This window comes from Portunus trituberculatus, chromosome 17, assembly GCF_017591435.1.
Source record: "Portunus trituberculatus isolate SZX2019 chromosome 17, ASM1759143v1, whole genome shotgun sequence".
In the NCBI taxonomy this organism is placed as follows: domain Eukaryota; kingdom Metazoa; phylum Arthropoda; class Malacostraca; order Decapoda; family Portunidae; genus Portunus; species Portunus trituberculatus.
The window spans coordinates 15,455,348-15,465,347 of NC_059271.1; the positions used below are offsets into that span (position 1 = coordinate 15,455,348).

Sequence of the window (10,000 nt, forward strand, 5' to 3'; positions counted from 1 at the left end):
TACTCGCACATAAAGATAGCGATGGCCAGGTAGGTGTGGCAGCCAACGCACCTGCCCTGCGCACCTGCCTGCCTGCTGATGTTGTCTTGATGCGGTCTTGTTCGAGGCAGAAAATATTTTAATTGCATTCTTCCTTAAATTTCTTTCTTCGTTGTTAGTTATATTTGTGTTACTCGTCTTTCAAACTGTTCTTGTTATCATTATTTGATTCTTCTCTTATTATTATTATTATCATTATTATTATTATTATTATTATTATTATTATTATTATTATTATTATTATTATTATTATTATTATTATTATTATTATTATTATTATCATTATTATTATCATTATTATTATTATTATTATTATTATTATTATTATTATTATTATTATTATTATTATTATTATTATTATTATTATTATTATCATTTTATTATCATTATTATCATTATTGTTATTATTATTATTATTATTATTATTATTATTATTATTATTATTATTATTATTATTATTACATTATTATCATTATTACTAATATTATTATTATTATTATTATTATTATTATTATTATTATTTGTTATTATTATCATTATTATCATTACTATTATTATTTTCATTATCATTATCATTATTATTATTATTATTATTATCATTATTATTATTATTATTATCATCATTATCATTATTATTATTATTATTATTATTATTATTATTATTATTATTATTATTATCATTATTATTATTATTTATAAAAATATTATTTTTTATCGATTTTTTAAACAGTAATAGTAGTAGTAGTAGTAGTAGTAGTAGTAGTAGTAGTAGTAGTAGTAGTAGTAGTAGTAGTAGTAGTAGTAGTAGTAGTACAAGTAGTAGTGGTGGTGGTGATGGTGATGGTGGTGGTGGTGTTATTGTTGTGGTTACTGTGGCCATGTGTGATGGAGTTGCCGCACAGGTGAGAGTGACTGGAATGAGGGATGGCTTGGGTGAACGACAACTGGCAGGTGGGGCTTGGGATGCAGGTAACTAGTTCCTAAAATCTCAAACACCCAGACAAAGAGACAGACAGACAAGTAAACAGAGAGACAGACAAACAGATAACCAGAAAGAGAGACAGACAAAAAGACATAGATAGCAGTGAATATGGCGGCATAGAAGGAGTGTTGAGTCGTATACCTCCATGGCTGCAGGAAAACAACTTGACTGACTTAGTGGTGTATAGTTTGGCGGAGTTCCTTCTTGACTTGTAGAGTGGCTGAAGACAAGCAGTAGCACTATTTTCCGGTAATGAATATATAAGACTTGGGTGTGTGAGGCAACATTTGCAAAGTGTACCACAAATAGCATGGGACGGTGCGCAGCTAAGCAAGATTGGTGGTCGCGGATTGTTACTTAGCGTTGCGTTGAACGAGAACAACGAAGCAGGATCCCCTACTACCATCCGCCGTCCGCCGCTCGCCCGCCTCACCACAGCGGGAGGTAGCGGCAGGTGCGGCTTGCGCCGTCATGGTTTGTACCTTTTCTATATTTACATTAGCAAATAATGCATCCGTGATTAATGTAGTGCTTCCTTTATGTGCATCATCATGCTGACACACAAATTATATATAACATTTGCCCGCGAGATAATTGTCTGTGCACGAAGCTCATTTTATAACCTGGCTTCTTATACCTCCTGCCTGTTATTGGTTTCACTGAGAATTAAGTGAAGTTCATTGTCCAAGGTCAGACATTCAACACAGCTACGTGAGGACTAAGAATTTTACTTTTTATATATATATATATATATATATATATATATATATATATATATATATATATATATATATATATATATATCTTCCGTCCTTACTCTTTCTTTCACGGCAGTTAGTTGCCGCACAGTTCAAGACCAACCTAGACCACCTGGACAACGCTGCTTTTTTTACCCTCTTTACTTCAGTTTAGTCTGTTTAAAATGGATCCGGTTTGAGACGCTCCAGGGTACCGTCAGGGAGATGATTCCAGACTTATAGACAGATAACTGTGCAGCCTCGAGTGCTGACGTGTCGCCGTGGACTTGTTACCTGCGCTGCTGTTCTCACCGCGGCGTCAGGTGAACTGGGTGAACATAAAGTAGTGTCAATAATAATCACCTTCACTTCTCCTTATAATCTTCATGTTTGTTTTTTCTTTATTACATCCAACTACGCAGGGCTTCCGTCACAAGGAAAAACCGTGAGGTCATAAAGGCGATGTTCCCGTCGCAGATTTTTTAATCTTGTATAGCAGTCCTCAACAGCATTCCTGGAAATCTTTCCCCGAGGCCTTTCAACAGTCCAATGAGTAACGGTGCTCAGCAAATACCGTGTAAGGGCGTTGCTTAACGTCAAGGTGCATAGCTACCTGAATTAGCTTATTTTCAATTTGACGTCCTAAGAGTAAAGGAACTCTGCTTTCCACGATATAATCTTGTCCGATCTTTTATGATTTCTCCAGTTCTATGATAATGTGGAAAATCTGAAGATCTTTCATAGTAGATTTATACGTAGTAGTATCTTGCGGTGGATAAATGTTAAGTCTCAATGTTAATAGTAGTGTCCGGCTGGGAATCGCAAGGCTGAGTATCCTGTGTGTGGGTTACAGCATAAACAGACAGGTTTACTTCAGATGTTGTTTTCAGCTCTTTTTTTTTTCGTGTGTGTGTGTGTGTGTGTGTGTGTGTGTGTGTGTGTGTGTGTGTGTGTGTGTGTGTGTGTGTGTGTGTGTGTGTGTGTGTGTGTGTGTGTGTGTGTGTGTGAAACTGGATATAGTTAGAGAAATAAACATTTACTGAATATATTTTATACTCGAGCAACAAAATTCAAAACTATTGTGAAGACAAAAAAAAAAAAAAAAAGAACCAAACAAACAAACTATATGCATTACTATCATAAATTTACGGAAATACACAGCGCCTCTCGCCTTATATGCCTCGATGCCTGGCGAGAAAATCACAATTCTAAAGATCTGCTGCTGACAAGTGTAGAGAGACGTGGCTGTGAGAACGATCGGCGGCCAGCAAGTCCACGCGGGGCGAGCCACAACTTACCAATGTCCTCCCGCCGGGCTTTTACTATGCCATCTCCAGACTAAAGCAATTTATCCAATTTGCATAAAACTACCGGTGTGGCATAAGATTTCAGCAAACTTTTATTGTAGTATTCCTCTCTTTCTTAAAAACTTTTATTTTTTTCTTTCAGAGGCTAGGAACTATTCAAGGACAGCACAACTTGTCTCTTTCATAATACTTTTGCGCTCTTTACTTCCATCAAATGCGAGCCTTTTGAAATTTAAACTTAATAGTTAAAGACTTCCCTATTACACTTTTTAGAATTCGTTATCTTTTCTATCAAACACAAACAACGTATGAGAGTCTCTTCCTACGTACATACATGTACACGTCATCTTGATGGATTAAAGCTGATTAAAATCTGCCTACATAACAAAACGGATACAAGAACCACTATCGCTAACACATCACAACCTCTCGTAGATGGAGATAATCTACAACCATAATATTTTCAGAGTATGTGAGGAAGGCACACTCGTAAGCAGCACGCCTCGAGTGATGCCCAAAGAACCTTTGCTTTAGCATTGATCCAGAAAATGTTAATAGTCTATACGACACCCTGTCACACCCACATTCACTGTTTCCGAATCACACAGCGTTACCACATCGTGCGATTTAACCCATGAGAGGACGCCACACCTGGGCAACACCCAACAATAAATCCTGTCCTGCTCCTTACAAACACTTGACACAGACAGCTTTGCTTTCCCACATGCAAAACGACATCACTTACTGTAAATTTAGGCCACACTGACGAAGGGTTCCTCTACTTCCTAGTGTGTGGTGTGAGGCAGCTATCAACTTCCCGTCCACCGCTAAAACTTTCCCAAAGCTTCCCAGCTCCGCAACGGCTAGGATTTTTTTTCGTACGAAAAGATAAATGGGAACGAGGGACTACGCTGTCAGATATTTCACCACAACAGATACACTGAATTAATTACAGAGCGACATGAAATCACTTGAGCAGCGTAGGGTTTCTTTTCATTCATGCCCCTCGGTCGTTGCTGCTCACATTCCACCATCACACACCATCATCACATCATAACTCCATTGACTTGAATCTTACTCAAACTCGGATTCTACTTGAAGTAGCACTGAGACAATCGCAGTAGACAACCCGCAGCCTACAGTGGCAGCAGGAACACCTGTTACAGTCCCGTCCTAAAGCGGCGCCGGTGAGATGATCATACAAGGGGCAGTGAGATGCCGACGGAAGCGGAACAAAAGCGCCGACGAGCACCACCCGAGCGGATCAGTTTCACGATATGTTGCTAATGATGTCCCGAACCCACAGATGCTCCAGCCAACGCGAGCGGTGAGCTGCCACATGTCGCCACACCTGGACTGCTGAGAGGCAGGAGGGAGGAGGAGCCAGGAGGGGAGCAGCCGGAGAGGAGACGAGAACAGGGGAAGGATGAGTGAGGAGGATGGCACGTGGGGGGGGATCAGTAAAAGTGGGTAAGGCGTGTGGCATTACTTGGGGATCTGAGAGACCGTCTGCATTGGCCATGTAATGGCATGAATACATTAAGACAAATGTCAATGAGTTACGAGAACACTGCCCCAGACAGGTGAGTCGGCAGCCAGTCCCGTTCCTATCGATAAAATAGAAGGCAGCCCCCAATACTGAAAACGATAATATCAATAAAACATATTCATCGCGAGCATCTGACGTGTGTAATGGATATATGCGAAAAAACTTGCGTCTCCACGGCAGAGGGAAAACTGATACATATATTGAAACATTTCTTGCGGTTACTACCTGTAATAACATATCGAGCATGGATGAAAAGATGAAAGTAATTCATAGATAAATAAGCAAATTTATGATAGCAAAGATGTAATGGTATCTTTACTAAATAATCTACATTCTTCTTATGATCATGATTGTTAGTAAGGTTACAGCAGGAAAATAGTAGTAGTGACAGCAACAACTACTAGAACTAACATAGACGATTGGCATTACCAATGTTAATAGCAGTATCGTCAGTGAAGAAGAACCGTAAAGAAGATACAGTACCAATCAAGAATAAAGAAGAAAGTTGGCGAGGCTCCAAGGTTTAAAATAATAAGAAAAAAAAAGACAGAATAGAACGGATACCGCAGAGTGGAGATGAAGAGGTAAGGGTGACAACAGCCTACACCACACCAATATCCCAACGCAGAAGGGAACCCCAAGTAATTACACAAGCCTTGACTATCCTCCCCTCCTCCCCTTTCCATCTACCACACACATGCTGCTCACTCTGAGGACGGAGCACTCCTTGCTTTCTTAACATAGGTTGAGTTAGGCGGTGTCGGGGGCCTGGTGAGCCGCCACGCCTTGTTAACGGTCCCTGTGCACAACCAGACGAAGCGTGGCCACGATATCATCGGCGGCAATGATGGAAGAGCGGGGGGCTGTCCTCCTCGTCCGTTTGGCAAGGTAGCCATAGGGACATCCTAGCTATTTTCTCTCTCTAGTTCAAACATACGACTTCACCACAACATCTTTAATATAAGCAAACATCAATACCTATCATGATAACTAAAATTAACGACTCAACTCATCAATGAAATAACTCAAACCTGAATTAAATGAAAAATTACACACACACACACACACACACACACACACACACACACACACACACACACACACTATATATATATATATATATATATATATATATATATATATATATATATATATATATATATATATATATATATATATATATATATATATATATATATATATATATATATATATATATATATATATATATATATATATATATATATATATATATATATATATATATATATATATATATATATATATATATATATATATATATATATATATATATATATATATATATATATATATATATATATATATATATATATATATATATATATATATATATATATATATATATATATATATATATATATATATATATATATATATATATATATATATATATATATATATATATATATATATATATATATATATATATATATATATATATATATATATATATATATATATATATATACGTAAAAGATGTTTGTGGTTTTTGTGTGTGTGTGTGTGTGTGTGTGTGTGTGTGTGTGTGTGTGTGTGTGTGTGTGTGTGTGTGTGTGTGTGTGTGTGTGTGTGTGTGTGTGTGTGTGTGTGTGTGTTTTGTTGTATCGTGTACCATGTTACGTACCTTATCGCGGATAAGGGAGGTATGATGGACTAGTCGGAATCAAACAAAGTGTAAGTATCAGTCAATGTATGAAGCTGCTTGATATCAAGAATTAAACGCACGCCTCGACAAGCAGCACGGACACAAGCTGCTGATAACATGACAGATGATTCCCGACGCCGCCAAGACAGGGAGGTCTGTCTCCTAGGAATGAACAGGTCAAGACAACATTAGTGGCGCTAGAAAGTGTTTTGGTTTTATGACCACCACTACCGCCATCATCATTACCACCATCACTAAAACCAGAGACGTATGTAATACTTGATGAAAGAAGCTCTCTCTCTCTCTCTCTCTCTCTCTCTCTCTCTCTCTCTCTCTCTCTCTCTCTGTGTGTGTGTGTATGTGTGTGTGTGTGTGTGTGTGTGTGTGTGTGTGTGTGTGTGTGTGTGTGTGTGTGTGTGTGTGTGTGTGTGTGTGTGTGTGTATTTACCTAGTTGTAGTTTTACAGGCTTTATGCTCGTGTGGCTCCGTCTCCATATCTACACTTATCCAATTTTTCTTTAAAACTATGCACACTCGTTCCTGACACCACTTTCTCACTCAAACTGTTCCAAGTCTCAACACATCTTTGCGGAAACTATATTTTTAACATCTCTCAGACATCTTCCTTCCTCAGTTTCTTACTATGCGATCTTGTGCTTCTAATGTCATATTCTTCTCTCAGGATTAGTTTCTTATTATCCACTTGATCCATTCCGTTAATCAATTTATAGACTTGTATCAGATCCCCTCTCTCTTCTCTGTTCCAGGGTTGGTAGATCCATAGCTTTTAGTCTCTCCTCATATGTCATCCCTTTAAATTCTGGAACCATTCTTGTAGCCATTTTTTGTAGTCTCGCCAATTTCTTTATGTGTTTCTTTTATGGGGGTCCACACAACTCCTGCATATTCCATTCTAGGTCTTATTTTAGTACTTATCAATTTCTTCATCATTTCTTTGTCCATGTAGTGAAATGCTAATCCAATATTCCTTAGCAAATTATATGTCTCTGAAAATTCTATCAATATGGCTTACCGGTTGATTGTTTTCTTCCATCGTCACTCCCAAGTCCTTTTCCTTTTTTACTTTTTCTAGTTCTACTCCATCTCCCATCTTATAGATTCCCACTGGTCGTCTTTCACTTTTTCCCATTTCCATGACATGGCTTTTGTCCACATTGAATTCCATCTCCCATTTTTTACTCCATTTCCAGATCTTGTTTAAGTCTTCCTGCAGTATTTCACAATCCTTTTTTTGTTTAATGACTCTGCACAGTTTCGCATCGTCCGCAAACAGATTTATGTAGCTGTTCACTCCCTCTGGCATGTCGTTTATATATATATATATATATATATATATATATATATATATATATATATATATATATATATATATATATATATATATATATATATATATATATATATATATATATATATATATATATATATATATATATATATATATATATATATGAGAAAAGTATTGGCGCCAATACTGACCTCTGTAGCACTTCGCTGCCTACTGTGTGTGTGTGTGTGTGTGTGTGTGTGTGTGTGTGTGTGTGTGATCGCTTCTGACTTATGTATGCATTGCTATGCCCTCTTGGGAGAAATAAAGCTTATTATTATTATCATTGTTATTATCATCATTATTATTATTTTTATTATTATTATTATTATTATTATTATTATTATTATCATTATTATTATTATTATTATTACTGTTATTATTTTTATTATTATTATCGTTATTATTGTTATTATTATTGCTATTATCATTATTATTATTCTGATCATTATCATCATCATCATTATTGTTATAATTTTTATTATTATTATTATTATTATTATTATTATTATTATTATTATTATTATTATTATTATTATTATTTTTATTATTATTATCAATGGTTTACAGCTCGCACTATGATGGGGATCGCACTGAGATTGTATGGGTACGTGAGTGATGGCCCTAGGGGAATTATTTTGTGGTGTCTTGTGGCATTGATCCGTGTGTGTGTGTGTGTGTGTGTTTGACATATAAACATATAAGTAGAGGTAAGTGTGGAGGATGGGCGTGGTCGACAGTCCAGGCAGCGGTGGTAACCTAAGAAAGGCGATAATATGTTGATAAGAGCCACCTGGCCGTCCCGCGCACCGGGTAACCTGAGTCCTACACTACAGCCTCCGACACCAGTTATTCCTGACCTGACGTGGGAAAGTAATGTGCACGATCACCGGCTGACGTTTTCTTGCGTCACTGACGGGGCGGGGCAGAGGTATCGGTCTCCGAGTCACGTGTAGCAATGCAGCTCAGCTAACACCAGAAAAGAAGCGCTGTTCTACCAAAAGTATGAGTTCTGTTGAGGCAAGTGAATAATCATCGACGAAATCAACCGAGTGAGTCAAGAAGCTGTGTGCCGCCACACCATCAACACCACGACAATTTTTTTTATGAACCGCTCACTACTTCCAATTCGAAATAATCAGTCTTGTGAAAGCTGGGGATGCGACAGACACTAGTGTGTGACAATATCAGACACGGCTGAGGTCATAATTGCTTTAAGGAATGTTGTGTTTCCTTATTTTGTCATCACATGACCTTGACATTATCTGAATAGGGAGGGACATTAAATTTTCAGAATTACTAATTGGAAAGTTGTGTCAACTTTCCTCTACAGAAGACACCTACATAGTTGTCATACACTAGTAATTATGTCTTACTTTATAAAGCACTGGGCCTTTGAGGCTCTGATGTACGTACCACACAAAGCCACGTCTTGAGACCAGGAACGGAAGCTGCACCAGACGTGAAGCTCAGCTTCAGATTGAAAGTGGAGCTGTCTTTACGCGTGACGCAAGTTTTGGGCCTAGACTGCATCCCACGCCTCTGAATAGCCTTCATCTATTGATTGGAGGACACGCTGCTGAATGTCTGACAATAAGTGAAAAATTGGCAACTCTTATAAATCTGAAAGGTAACTGGACGGGCGTGTTGAGGGGCGGGGCGAGCAGCCTGCAGCACGCCTCCTACATGGACCTGCAGCTGCCACGAGGGTCTTGGGAACAAAGTGCTGCAATGTTAACTGTGCGATGCAAAATGGCACGAAAGACAGGGAGGGGAAGTGTTTGGGACTGGCTGTGACAAGATCTGATGCAACAACGAGAGATCAGAGGTGGTGGTGAGGGTGCGCGTGAGGGGCTGAGAGAGCTGACACGGGGACACAAGGTTTAATGGGTGCGTATGCCATTACAGAACCTCTCTTACTCTTGCTTCATTCACGAAGACGTACATAAGCTTAAAATATAGTGAGAATAAAACTTTAAATTCAGTACATATCATTCCTATACCAAGCAGCTTTATCGATAGGAAAAAAAAGTAATATATATATATATATATATATATATATATATATATATATATATATATATATATATATATATATATATATCTTCTATTACAAATTCATCTATTTCGAGATTATTATGAGAAAAAGGACTAAAGTAAGGTATGCCTTACTTCAAAACTTCGCATAAAAAAAAAATCACAGGCAGGTTTTCATAGAGTGCAGCCGTTCTCAAACTATGGGTTGTAACCCAACTTTGGGTCGCGAGATAAATTCTGAAGGGTCACAGGGAGATAGAGAAAATATTACGTTTTTAATGTGTAATGCTGCGCTTACAAGTTGAAACAAGAAG

The 10,000-nt window shown here is 37.5% G+C and overlaps 1 protein-coding gene across 4 annotated transcripts in view; it reads right to left on the reverse strand.

Annotated features, from left to right (window-relative positions):
- Nucleotides 1-9,181, reverse strand: part of LOC123504748 (protein Wnt-7b-like) — a 111,937-nt gene extending 102,756 nt beyond the window's left edge. The window contains exon 1 of one of the 4 annotated variants that reach the window (XM_045255521.1): nucleotides 9,066-9,181. The gene's annotated coding sequence lies outside the window, so the exon portion shown is untranslated. Of the gene's footprint in view, nucleotides 1-3,810; nucleotides 4,356-9,065 lie in introns of those variants that run through there. The other 3 variants (XM_045255519.1, XM_045255518.1, XM_045255520.1) reach the window with 3 other exon arrangements.
- Between the last annotated feature and the right edge of the window lie 819 nt (nucleotides 9,182-10,000).